Here is a 12,449-nt window from a genome sequence, read left to right as displayed (position 1 = left end):
TTGAATTTGTTTGCTCTTACTTCTCTAGTTCTTTTAATTGTGATATTAGGGTATCAATTTTAGATCTTTCCTGCTTTCTCTTGTTGGCATTTAGTGCTCTAAATTTCCCTCTACACACTGCTTTAAATGTGTCCCAGAGATTCTGGTATGTTGTGTCTTTGTTCTCACTGGTTTCAAAGAACATCTTTATTTCTACCTTCATTTCGTTATTTACCCAGTAGTCATTCAGAAGCAGATTGTTCAGTTTCCATGTAGTTGTGTGGTTTTGAGTGAGTTTCTTAATCCTGAGTTCTAATTTGATTGCACTGTGTTCTGACAGTTTGTTATAATTTCTGTTTGTTTACATTTTCTGAGGAATGCTTTACTTCCAACTAAGTGGTCAACTTTGGAATAAGTGTGTGTGGTGCTGAGAAGAATGTATATTCTGTTGATTTGGGGTAGAGAGTTCTGTAGATGTCTATTAGGTCAGCTTGGTTCAGAGCTGAGTTCAATTCCTACATATCCTGGTAACTTTCTGTCTCGGTGATCTATCTGATGTTGACAAGGGCATGTTAAAGTTTCTTATTATTATTTTGTGGGAGTCTAAGTGTCTTTGTAGGTCTCTAAGGACTTGCTTTATGAATCTGGGTGCTCCTGTATTGGGTGCATATATATTTAGGATAGTTAGCTCTTCTCATTGAATTGATCCCTTTACCATTATGGAATGGCCTTCTTTGTCTCTTTTGAACTTTGTTGGGTGAAAGTCTGTTTTATCAGAGACTAGAATTGCAACCCCTGCTTCTTTTTGTTTTCCATTTGCTTGGAAGATCTTCCTCCATCCCTTTATTTTGAGTCCATATGTGTCTCTGCACGTGAGATGGGTCTCCTGAATACAGCACACTGATGGGTCTTGACTCTTGATCCAATTTGCCAGTCTGTGTCTTTTAATTGGAGCATTTAGCCCATTTACATTTAAGGTTAGTATTGTTATGTGTGAATTTGATCCTGTCATTATGATGTTATCTGGTTATTTTGCCTGTTAGTTGTTGCAATTTCTTCCTAGCATCGATGGTCTTTACAATTTGGTGTGTTTTTGCAGTGACTGGTACCGGTTGTTCCTTTCCACGTTTAATGCTTCCTTCAGGAGCTCTTGTAAGATAAGCCTGGTGGTGACAAAATCTCTCAGCATTTGCTTGTCTGTAAAGTATTTTATTTCTCCTTCACTTATGAAGTTTAGTTTGGCTGGATATGAAATTCTGGGTTTAAAATTCTTTTCTTTAAGAATGTTGAATATTGGCCCCCAGTCTCTTCTGTCTTGTAGAGTTTCTGCTGAGAGATCCGCTATTTAGTCTGATGGGCTTCCCTTTGTGGATAACCTGTCCTTTCTCATTGGCTGCCCTTAACATTTTTCTTTCGTTTCAACTTTGGTGAATCTGACATTTACGTGTCTTGGAGTTGCTCTTCTCAAGGAGTATCTTTGTGGTATTCTCTGTATTTCCTGAATTTGAGTGTTGGCCTTCCTTGCTAGGTTGGGGAAGTTCTCCTGGATAATATCCTGGAGTGTTTTCCAACTTGGTTCCATTCTGCCCATCACTTTCATGTACACCAATCAGATGTTGATTTGACCTGTTCACATAGTCCCATATTTCTTGGAGGTTTTGTTTGTTTCTTGTTACTCCTTTTTCTCTAAAGTTTCCTTCTCACTTCATTTCATTCATTTGATCTTCAGTCACTGATACCCTTTCTTCCACTTGATCAAATCGTCTACTGAAGCTTGTGCATGCATCACGTAGTTCTTGTGCCATGGTTTTCAGCTCCATTAGGTCATTTAAGGTCTTCTCTATCTAGTTAGCCATTCATGTAATCTTTTTTCAAGGTTTTTAGCTTCTTTGCAATGGGTTCAAATATCCTCCTTTAGCTCCAAGAAGTTTGTTATTACCGATCATCTGAAACCTACTTCTGTCAACTCATCAAAGTCATTCTCAGTCCAGCTTTGTTCCATTGCTGGTGAGGAGCTGCATTTCTTTGGAGGAGAAGAGGTGCTCTGAGTTTTAGAATTTTCAACTTTTCTGCTCAGGTTTCTCCCCATCTTTGTGGTTTTATCTATCTTTGGTCTTTTATGATGGTGATTTACAGATGGGGTTTTGGTGTGAATGTCCTTTCTGTTTGTTACTTTTCTTTCTAACAGTCAGGACCCTCAGATGCAGGTTGGTTGGAATTTGCTGGAGGTCCACTCCAGACCCTCTTTGCCTGGGTATCACCAGCGGAGGCTGCAGAACAGCAAATATTGCAGAATGATAAATGTTGCTGCCTGATCCTTCTTCTGGAAGCTTCGTCTCAGAGGGGCACCCAGCTGTATGAGGTGTCAGTCGGCCGCACTGGGAGCTGTCTCCCAGTTAGGCTACTCGGGGGTCAGGGACCCACTTGAGGAGGCAGTCTGTCCATTCTCGGATCTCAGACTCCGTGCTGGGAGAACCACTACTCTTTTCAAAGCTGTCAGACTGGGATTTTTAAGTATGCAGAAGTTTCTGCTGCCTTTTGTTCATGCCCTGCCCCCAGAGATGGAGACTATGGCAGGCAGGCCTCCTTGAGCTGCGGTGGCCTCCACCGAGTTCGAGCTTCCTGGCTGCTTTGTTTATGTACTCAAGCCTCAGCAGTGGCGGATGCCCCTCCCCCCACCTCACTGCTGCCTTGCAGTTTGATCTCAGACAGCTGCACTAGCAGTGAGTGAGGCTTCGTGGGTGTGGGACCCTCCAAGTCAGGCATGGGATATAATCTCCTGGTGTGCTGTTTGCTAAGACTGTTGGAAAAGTGCAGTATTTGGGTGGGAGTGTCCCAATTTTCCAGGTACAGTCTGTGACGGCTTCCTTTGGCTAGGAAAGGGAATTCCCAGACCCCTTGCACTTCCTGGGTGAGGCAGTGCCCCACCCTGGTTTGGCTCACGCTCCGTGGGCTGCACCCACTGTCCAACAAGCCCCAGTGAGATGAACCCAGTACCTCAATTGGAAATGCAGAAATCACCCATCTTCTGCGTTACTCACACTGAGAGCTATAGACTGGAGCTGTTCCTATTCAGCCATTTTGGAATCCAAAAAGTCTTTTGATAAAATTCCACATGATTTCATGTTAAAAATTCTCAATAAAGTAGGTATTGAAGGAGTATATCTGAAAAGAATAAGAGCCATCTGTGATTAACCCATGGCTAAGATTATACTGAATGGGCAAAAGCTGGCAGCATTGCCTTGAAAACTGACACAAGACAAGGATGCCCTCTTTCACCACTCCTATTCAACATAGTATTGGAAGTCATGGTCAGGGCAATCAGGCAAGAAAAAGAAATAAAGGTCATTCAAGTAGGAAGAGAGGAAATCAAACTGTTCCTGTTGGCAGACAACTTGATTCTATATCTAGAAAACTTAATAGTCTCAGCTCAAAAGCTTCTTAAACTGATAAACAACTTTAGCAAAGTCTCAGGATCCAAAATCAATATGCAAAAATCACCAATATTCCTATATATCAGCAACAGTCAAGCCAAGAGCCAAATCAGGAACATGATCCCATTCAAAATTGCCACAAAAAAGTTTAAAATGACTAGGAGTACAGTTAACAAGAGAGGTGAAGATCTCTACAAGGAGAACCACAAAACACTGCTCAAAGAAATCAGAGATTACACAAAGGGAAAAATATTTCATGCTTATGGAAAAGAAGGATAAATATTGTAAAAATGGCCATACTGCTCAAAGCATTTATAGACTCAATGATATTCCTATTAAACTACCATTGAGATTCTTGACAGAATTAGGAAAAAAACTATTTTAAAATTCACGTGGAACCAAAAAACACAGCCTAAATAGCCAAAGCAATCCTAAGGAAAAAAAAAAAAACACACACACACACAGAAAAACAAAAAACAAAGCTGGAGGCATCATGCTACCCAACTTCAAACTATACTAGAGGACTATAGGACCAAAACAACTGGTACTAGTACAAAAACAGATGCATAGTCCAATGGAACAGAATAGAGAACCCAGTAATAAGGTAGCACAACTATAGCCATGTGATCTTTGGCAAACCTGACAAAAACAAGCAATGGGGAAAGAATTCCCTACTCAATAAATGGTGCTATGGTAACCAGCTAGCCATATGCAGAAGGTAGAAACTGGACCTCTTTCTTACACTATATACAAAATTTAAATATATATATATATTTATTTATTTATACAAAAATTAACTCAAGATGGAATAAAGACCCAAATGTAAAACCCAAAACTATAAAAACCCTGGAAGGCAATCTAGGCAATAACATTCAGGACATAGGAACAGACAAAGCTTTCATGGTGTAGATGCCAAAAGCAATTGCAATGAAAGCAAAAGTTGACAAATGGAATCTAATAAAATTAAAGAGCTTCTGCACAGCAAAGGAAACTCTCAACAAAGTGAACAGATAACCTACATAATTGAAAAAAGTTTTGTAATGCATGGATATAACAAAGGTCCAATATCCAGCATCTGTAAGCAACTTAAGCAAATTAACAAGCAAAAAACAATCCCATTAAAAAGTGGGCAAAGGACTTGAAAAGACACTTTTCAAAAGAAGACATACAATCACATGAAAAAAAGCTCAGCGTCATTGATCATTAGAGAAATGCAAATCAAAACCAAAATGAGATACCATCTGACACCAGTCAGAATGGTTATTATTAAAAAGTCAAAAAATAACAGATGCTGGCAGAGTTTGAAGAGAAAGGAACACTTATACACTGTTGTTGGGAATGTAAATTAGTTCAACCATTGTAGAAAGCAGCATGACGATGCCTCAGAGTACTAAAGACAGAAATACCATTTGACCAAGAAATTCCATTACTGGGTACATACCCAAACGAACATAAATTATTCTATTACAAAGACACATGCATGTGTATGTTTATTGCAGTATTATTCACCATAGTGAAGACATGGAATCAACCTAAATGCCCATCAAAGATAGACTGGATAAAGAAAATGTGCTACATATACATTGTGGTACATGGACTACTTCACAGCCATAAAAAATAATGAGATTATGTCCTTTGCAGGAACATGGATGGAGCTGGAGGCCATCATTCTTAGCAAACTAACATAGGAACAGAAAACCAAATACTGCATGTTCTCACTCATAAGTGTGAGATAAATGATGGGAACACATGGACACACAGAGGGGAACAACACACACCGGAGCCTTTTGGAGGGTGAGGGTTGAGAGGAAGGAAAGGATCAGGATAAATAACTAATGGGTACTAGGCTTAATACCTGGGTGATGAAATAATCTGTACAACAAACTTCCATGACACAAGTTTACCTATATAACAAACCTGCACATGTACCCCTGAACTGAAAATAAACATTAAAAAATGGGTGAAGAAAACCAAATTACAAACAAAAATCCATGTATTCTTTTAGTTTTACCTATGTAACTATCCTTACCAGTGCTCATTTTTTCTGCAAATGGATTTGAGTTGCCATCTGGGTTCCTTTAATTTCACCCTGAAGAACCCCCTTTAGTGTATTTTGTAGTGTAGGTCTCAGATTCTTATATTGGTTTCTCATTTACTTCCTTTAGAAAGGAGACAGTGTAATCATATAGTTATGAAAATTGTTAGGAAAGAATGATAAAATGATATAACAATAATTAGATTTCACATTCTTTTGGAAATACAGTAGGTCTTTTATTACAAATATATTTCACATTCTTTGGACATATTGTAGTTCCTTTATTTTGAACCAGTTTTAAAGATTCTCTGTTTTTAAAACTTTAAAAAATGTGTTTTTCTGTTAGAGTGATGGAAAAACTCTTCTTGAATGTAGCAATACAAATAATTAAATTATAAAAAGCACTTTGGTCTCAAATTATGAAATAAATTCTTTGTGAAATCAAATCTGGATCTGTAAACAATGGTGTTTGTTTAAAAAAACTGAACAAGTAATGGAAAGTTTGGATAAAGGCACAGAGCATAATTCTTGAATACTGAGTGGTAAGATGATCTTTCATAACTCCCTTTAAAGTGTTTTATACATATAAACTTAAACCTCACCTGTGTTCATCTATAGATCATTTATCCACAAGTGTCTGTCACTAGATCATTTACCCCAGAGACAGGAGATTCAATTGAAGATGTAACTAATGGGATCTGGAATCATAGCTTTCTAACAGAAGCAAATGTTATTTTCCTTTGAATAGCCTTGGGCTTTTAGAAAGAGCTAATAGGTGTTTTCCTAGGACCGTATGCAGTTACCTATGGACAAAGAAGACTCTAAAATAGTCTTTGGCTAATAGTAACTGTGTTTAGTGACACTGTATTATAGAAACATCTCCATTTGCAGTGTGTAGTAATTCCCACACCTTTCTTGCTTTGGTTGCTCCAAGACACTCATGTTTTCTTAGCCAGGTAGGCAGGGAGGCAAGTCTATTCCTTCAGGTCACTGAGGAATTGATTGCTGTCATAATATATCTGTTGGTATAATTGGGACCAACCATGCAATATTGATCTTACTCAAGAATTGAATTTTGATCAAAATTGTTCTGGGGAGTTTTCTCTCAGCATGACTCATCAGGAAGTTTTCTTAGAAACTTAGTGGCTATCTGTGAGGTCTGGCCACTAATGATCTATCTTCTTGTTGAGGCAAGATTTTTTATCTTAGCCAACTAAAGAAACTCCTTCTATAAAGAGTTCTTCTGCTGCGTCTTTGGAGGATTAAGTGCCCTCTGCAAGGAGAAGCTGGTATGGGTCTGGTTTATTTCTTAACTCTGAGGAATCCATTTTGAAAACTATCAACTAAAGTAGATTAGCTAAAGCTATTTTTGGATTCTACGCATAGCTCCCAGTGCTTAAACGCAAGTCTTTCCTACCTTGAATATGATACATTTGAACAAGGAAACTAAAATGACTCATTTGATTAATCTTAACACTTTATGAAAATTAGTTTCAAAATATGATTTTTGAGGGAGAGTGTGTTGACAGAGGAGCTGTTTTTGTAGGGTCTTTCCATTTGGCAGGTTACCTGAGGACTAGTTTATTTACTTCTTCCACTAGGTGGCAGGACTTTTAAGCAATGTTGCAAATGTGTCCCAGAAAGTCCTCTTGAAACAGAGAAGTTAGAATTGTCAACATTTGATACAGGACAGGAAGTTTAACTTTCTTATGCTCCTGGGCTTCTGTGATTACCTTGCTCCACATTCCTCCCCATAATGCAGTTTATTTTTCCAGGCAAATAATGCATTAAGAATGTGTTTTCACTTTTGGTATCGTGTCACAATTGCAGAAGTGATTTTATTCTCAGATCTTTGACTGAAACATCTGTGATATCTTGTTTTCAGGAGGAAAGAGAGGTGCATTATAGATTTTGAAATATCAAAAGACATTTCCGTTTTCATTTTCATCTAAAATGGCCATGGAGGAGGATGGAGTGTTGGTGTTGATAGGACAGGGTTGGAGTGTTTCGACCTGAATAGAATGAAAATACGTAAAAAGAAATAAAAGGAATGGTATTAAGATGTGGCAAATACAAATGTAGAAGAAAGTCAATTGCTTCTATGAATTAGGATCTTGTGAATTATTGGGTCCAAATTATGTTTTGCTACATTTTCGTTAGTGAATAATGGCCTTTTTGGCTTATGATTCAATGTGAGTGGCATTTGGGGTGATCCTGGCTAATTGAGAAATTAGTCAAGATGCTTTTGAAATCATGTCATCAAATACAAGTGAAAAATATTTTCCTAGCTATCTGAAAATAAACTTGTGAAAAATGAAAGGGTCAAATTGCCATAAACCCTTTGGTTTTTGTTATGGGCAGTTGTGAAAAGCATCACTCACTCTCAGATAACTGGAGCTTGAGTTACATGAAATAAGCCTTTGGAATTAAGTTAATGGGTGGTCTTTACTTTAGTTTGTTACTCTGGCACTTGGGTACCAATACTTAATATTCATGATTAAATCCAAGGAGAAAAATGCTTAAAATTACAACCTCCTTTTGTGTTTGGAGAAGAATCTCATTTCAGCCAAACTTTTTATTTAACCAACATGTTTTAACTCTCCTTAGTGGAGAAGGGGTAGAGTTCCAAGTACTATTAAATGTTTACCTTTGGTTTACTTGCTGTGGAGTGTGACAACTTTGCAGATGTGTTTCCAATACAAAAAGACAAGGAAACTGCTTTTCTCTCTCTCAACACAGAATCTCACAAAAGCCTGTGTAGTGCAGATAGAGCTGTCAGAAACATTCAGGCACAGAAACTCCCCAAACATGTAATCAATTGTCTCCTAGGTGGGTCCTGTGAATGATTGGCTTTCACAGACAGGTGCTTTTATTTATAAATACATCCTGTGAAGACAGCCAAAGGTGCAAGGTGTTCTTCCTGTCAGGGTGAGTGACGGGTACAGTATGAGGAGTAAATGAGTGGGATAGTGGGGAGTTGAAAGCTGAGCTGTTCTAATCCCTTGGAGCAGGACACCTGGAAGCTCCTCCTGCTTCTTCCCTTTCACAGCCCCTGGTTTTGCTAGATATACGAGGGTGGAGGGAAGTATATAAACAGTGTATTTATGTGGATGGGGGATGGAATGAGGGGGATGTTTGGGGAGTTTAATCCCAGCCAGGAACACCAAAAAGGTGCCGGGGTGGTTCTTTGATTTTCACTTTAGTGGCCTTTATACTCTATGCATGCTTTTGATCACTGCCCTGATGGCCATACCTCTACTTGCTGCCTCTTTGGTCCTTGAAACTCTCTAGGTTAAAGCCAGAGTGCAGTAGGGAAATGTTACTCGAAAAGAACGGCCAGTGTGATAAGGCCATCTCAGTAAGATATGTAATCCCTTTGGCAACTTTTGAAGCATTGGTTGTGTCTTCCACAAGAAAGACCATACATTACTCTCTTGCAAAATAAGAATATTCTTTTCTCCCTTATTTTGAATTTATGTCAGTACTTATCAAATTTAATAATTTGTGCTTGACAGTTTAAATTTTATACTTACCTGACTCTGTATGTACTTTATCTAGAGTAAAGAAACCTAACTTAGATACTGTTAATAAGCTGAATCTTTTCTATGAGGCAAAGTACAGTATACATATACTCATGTGTTATAGAGGAAAGACTTTGGAATTATACACATTTGGTTTAAATTTCTATTCTAACATTTATTACATATGCGACTTTGAATAAGTTATTAAACTTTATGCCTTGGTTTTCTACCTCTGTTGAAAGAGGATATTAATATCTTTCTTTTAGTGCTGTGATATTAGATGAAGCAATGAATGTTAAACATGAAGCATTCATTCAAATATAGAGATAGGCTCAATGCATGCTAGTTACTTCCTTCCACAGTCTATGGTAGAGTCTGTTTCAAAACAAAGATTAAGCATGAAATCATGCTTTCAAAATGTTACCTTCTTGGCCAATTTTTAACCATTGTAGAAAAAGTTTCCTTAGATGCATTTAAGTTTTCTGCTAATGGCACACTCTCCTGGAAGAAATTCTGGGCAGAGAAAAAGGCAGCTAAAGACAATGTTTGGTGAAGGAGAAAAAATAGAAACGTGAGTAGTGTTGTAATTCAAAGTTTTTTGTTCCAGTCATGTGATTTTTTTTTCATTAATACCCATCTCTAGACATATGAGTATGTGCCTTTCTCCACACGTGACAACTATTTTTGAAGACATTAATGTACTCCTGTCTGCCTATTTGATAGAAATCTAATTGCAGGAATAATAAAATCAGAATATTAAAGCTGGAAGAGACTATTCTTGTTTTTGCATTGATAATAGATGTGCATGTTTTGGGGCACGTGATAATTTAATACATTCATATAATTTGTAAAGTTCAAATCAATGTTACTGGGATATCTTTCACTTTAAATATTTGTCTTTTCTTTATGCTAGAATATTAAAATCATTCTTTTCTAGATATTTCAAAATATACAATAGATTATTGTAAACTCTAATTACCCTACTGATCTATCAAACACTAGGTCTTATTTCTTCCATCAAACTGTGTATTTGTACCCACTAATCAAACTCTCTTCATGCCCTTCTCCCTTAACACTTCCCAGCCTCTGGTAACCATGAATCTACTCTATCTTCATGAGATCCACTTTTTTATCTTCCACATATGAATGAACACATGCAATATTTGTCTTCTAGTACTTGACTTATTTCACTTAACATAATGACACATTTCTATTCACGTTGCTGCAGATGTCAAGATTTCATTCTTTTTTATGGCTGAATAATTTTCCGTTGAGCATATACACCACATTTTCTTTATCCATTCACCCATTGATGGACACCTAGTTTGATTCCATAGTTTGGCTATTATGGTTAGTGCTGCAATAAACATGGGAGTGCAGATATATTTCTGATTTATTCATTTCTTTTTTGAGGGGATATACACCCAGTAGTGGGATTGCTGAATCATATATTACTGTTATTGTTAGGGTTTTGATGAACCTCCATAAGGTTTTCCATAATGGCTGTACTAATTTACATTCTCATCAACAGTGTACAAGTGTTCTCCTCTCTTCACATCCTCATCAGCTTCCATTATTCTCTAAACTATTCTCATTACTAAAAGAATATGTTGGAGGATCCAGAAGGAGTTTCAGAAGCCAGAAATGATACACAATGAACTTATGGAAAAGCAGGGATTAAAACCCAAGTGTTTTTATGGAATCAACTTAAGTGTCCATCCACAGATGAATGAATAAAAATGTGGCATATATACACAATGGAATACTATTCAGCCTCTATAAAGAAAAAAAATCATGTCATTTGTGACAACATGGATGGAACTGGAGAACATATGCTAAGTGAAATAAGCCAGGCGCAGAAAGATAGATACTTCATGTTCTTACTCATGTGTGGAACCTAAAACAATGGAACTAAATGAAGCAGAAAGAATGCTGGTTATAGAGGCTGGTAAGTGGGAGGAATAGGGAAATGATCGTCAAAAGGTATAAGGCCTTTATACAAGAAGAACTAGGTTTTCTTTAACCTTAAAGTATATTGCACAATGTGGTGAATATAGTGAATGATAATGCAGTATACGTTTCAAAATTAGAGTAAATTTCGAAAGTTCTCACCACAAAAAAACAAATATTGGAGATAGGCATATTAATTAGCTGATTTAATTATTCTACACTGTATTTTTACATTATAACATCACTTTGTGTCACCATACAAATATATAACTATAATTTGTCAATTGACATTTACAAATAAAAAATTTTTAAAGACTGCACATTGTATACCTTCAAAATTTCAAGTCTCTTGATTTTTAATCCAGAGCTCTATATTTAAGAAAGACTGTTTCATCAAAAGTTATTAATTATGTTTTCTCTTAGTAACCAGAAAGATGGAAACCAATAGGAAGGTGGGCTTTTAAAACTCATTCTCAAATGATCCTCTACTGATTTTGAAGACAGGAAGCAGGTGGATTCAAGTCAGAATGAAGGAAAGAATCAAGAATAGCTTTTCCAGGCTGGAATTCGCACAGTAGTTTCTTCTTGGGGCAAATATTGGAATGCTGAATATTGAGCTTGTAGTTTATTTTTCTGCCAATTAAAGATATGCTCAGATTGATTAATTTGGGGAGTAATTAATTAAAATAGTTTGTGGGAAATCAGAAGATATGTTTCCTAGAGCTATATCGGTACATCTCTTATACGAATGTGTTCTTAGAGCCATATAGGACAGCTCTTATATGGATTTGTTTTGACTATTGCATGAAATTAAACCATAGTGAAATTTCTCAGGGTTTATAACTACAAATTAAAGTTACCAAACCACCTCTGGCCCAAATCTTCTTTCTAACCTGTGTTCTGCATCTTGTTCCAAGAGCTGTGTTTCCTGCCAAACATACCGGATGGGACATCTGCAGCAAGGATTGAAAATGAGAATTTTGCCCTGAGTTTGAAGGTGTTATTTTTCCCATGGTTTGATTTGCCTGGCATTTTTTTGCTTGGCATCTTTTCCTTTTCCTTTGCAAGGAAAGGGAGAAATGAGAAGCATTAGTTGCTGACGAAGTCAAGAGGGCGCTGAGGCTGACTGGGTTTATTACTTTTGGCAGATGAATGGTGTGATGTGGTTTTACTTCCTATTTGCAGAGCCTTTCTAGAAACCTGGGCTCTGTTCTTCAGTGAGCTCCCCTTGTCGGCTTATATATATATGTTAAAAAAGACAAAGTGAAAGTCCAAAAGAAGAAAAGGCATTTTTAAAAAGAATATTCTTGAGAATAGGGGACCTCCCGATAATGCAGTGGAATCAGAAGGGATAGAGCAGAAAACAATTGTCAACATGTAAAAATTGTCATTCTTTCCTGTGTAGACTTTGTAGAATTTTCATGCATCTCTCTCATAAGCCAATGTTGATGATAATGATATTCGTAACAGCAGCAACAATTACAAATGACATGTGTGTGGTAATTCCCAGTTGTTTGCACGCATTATTTC

Source organism: Papio anubis, chromosome 3, assembly GCF_008728515.1.
Source record: "Papio anubis isolate 15944 chromosome 3, Panubis1.0, whole genome shotgun sequence".
Lineage (NCBI taxonomy): Eukaryota > Metazoa > Chordata > Mammalia > Primates > Cercopithecidae > Papio > Papio anubis.
The sequence above is the reverse complement of the archived record's forward strand: the minus strand, read 5'-3'. Positions refer to the sequence as shown.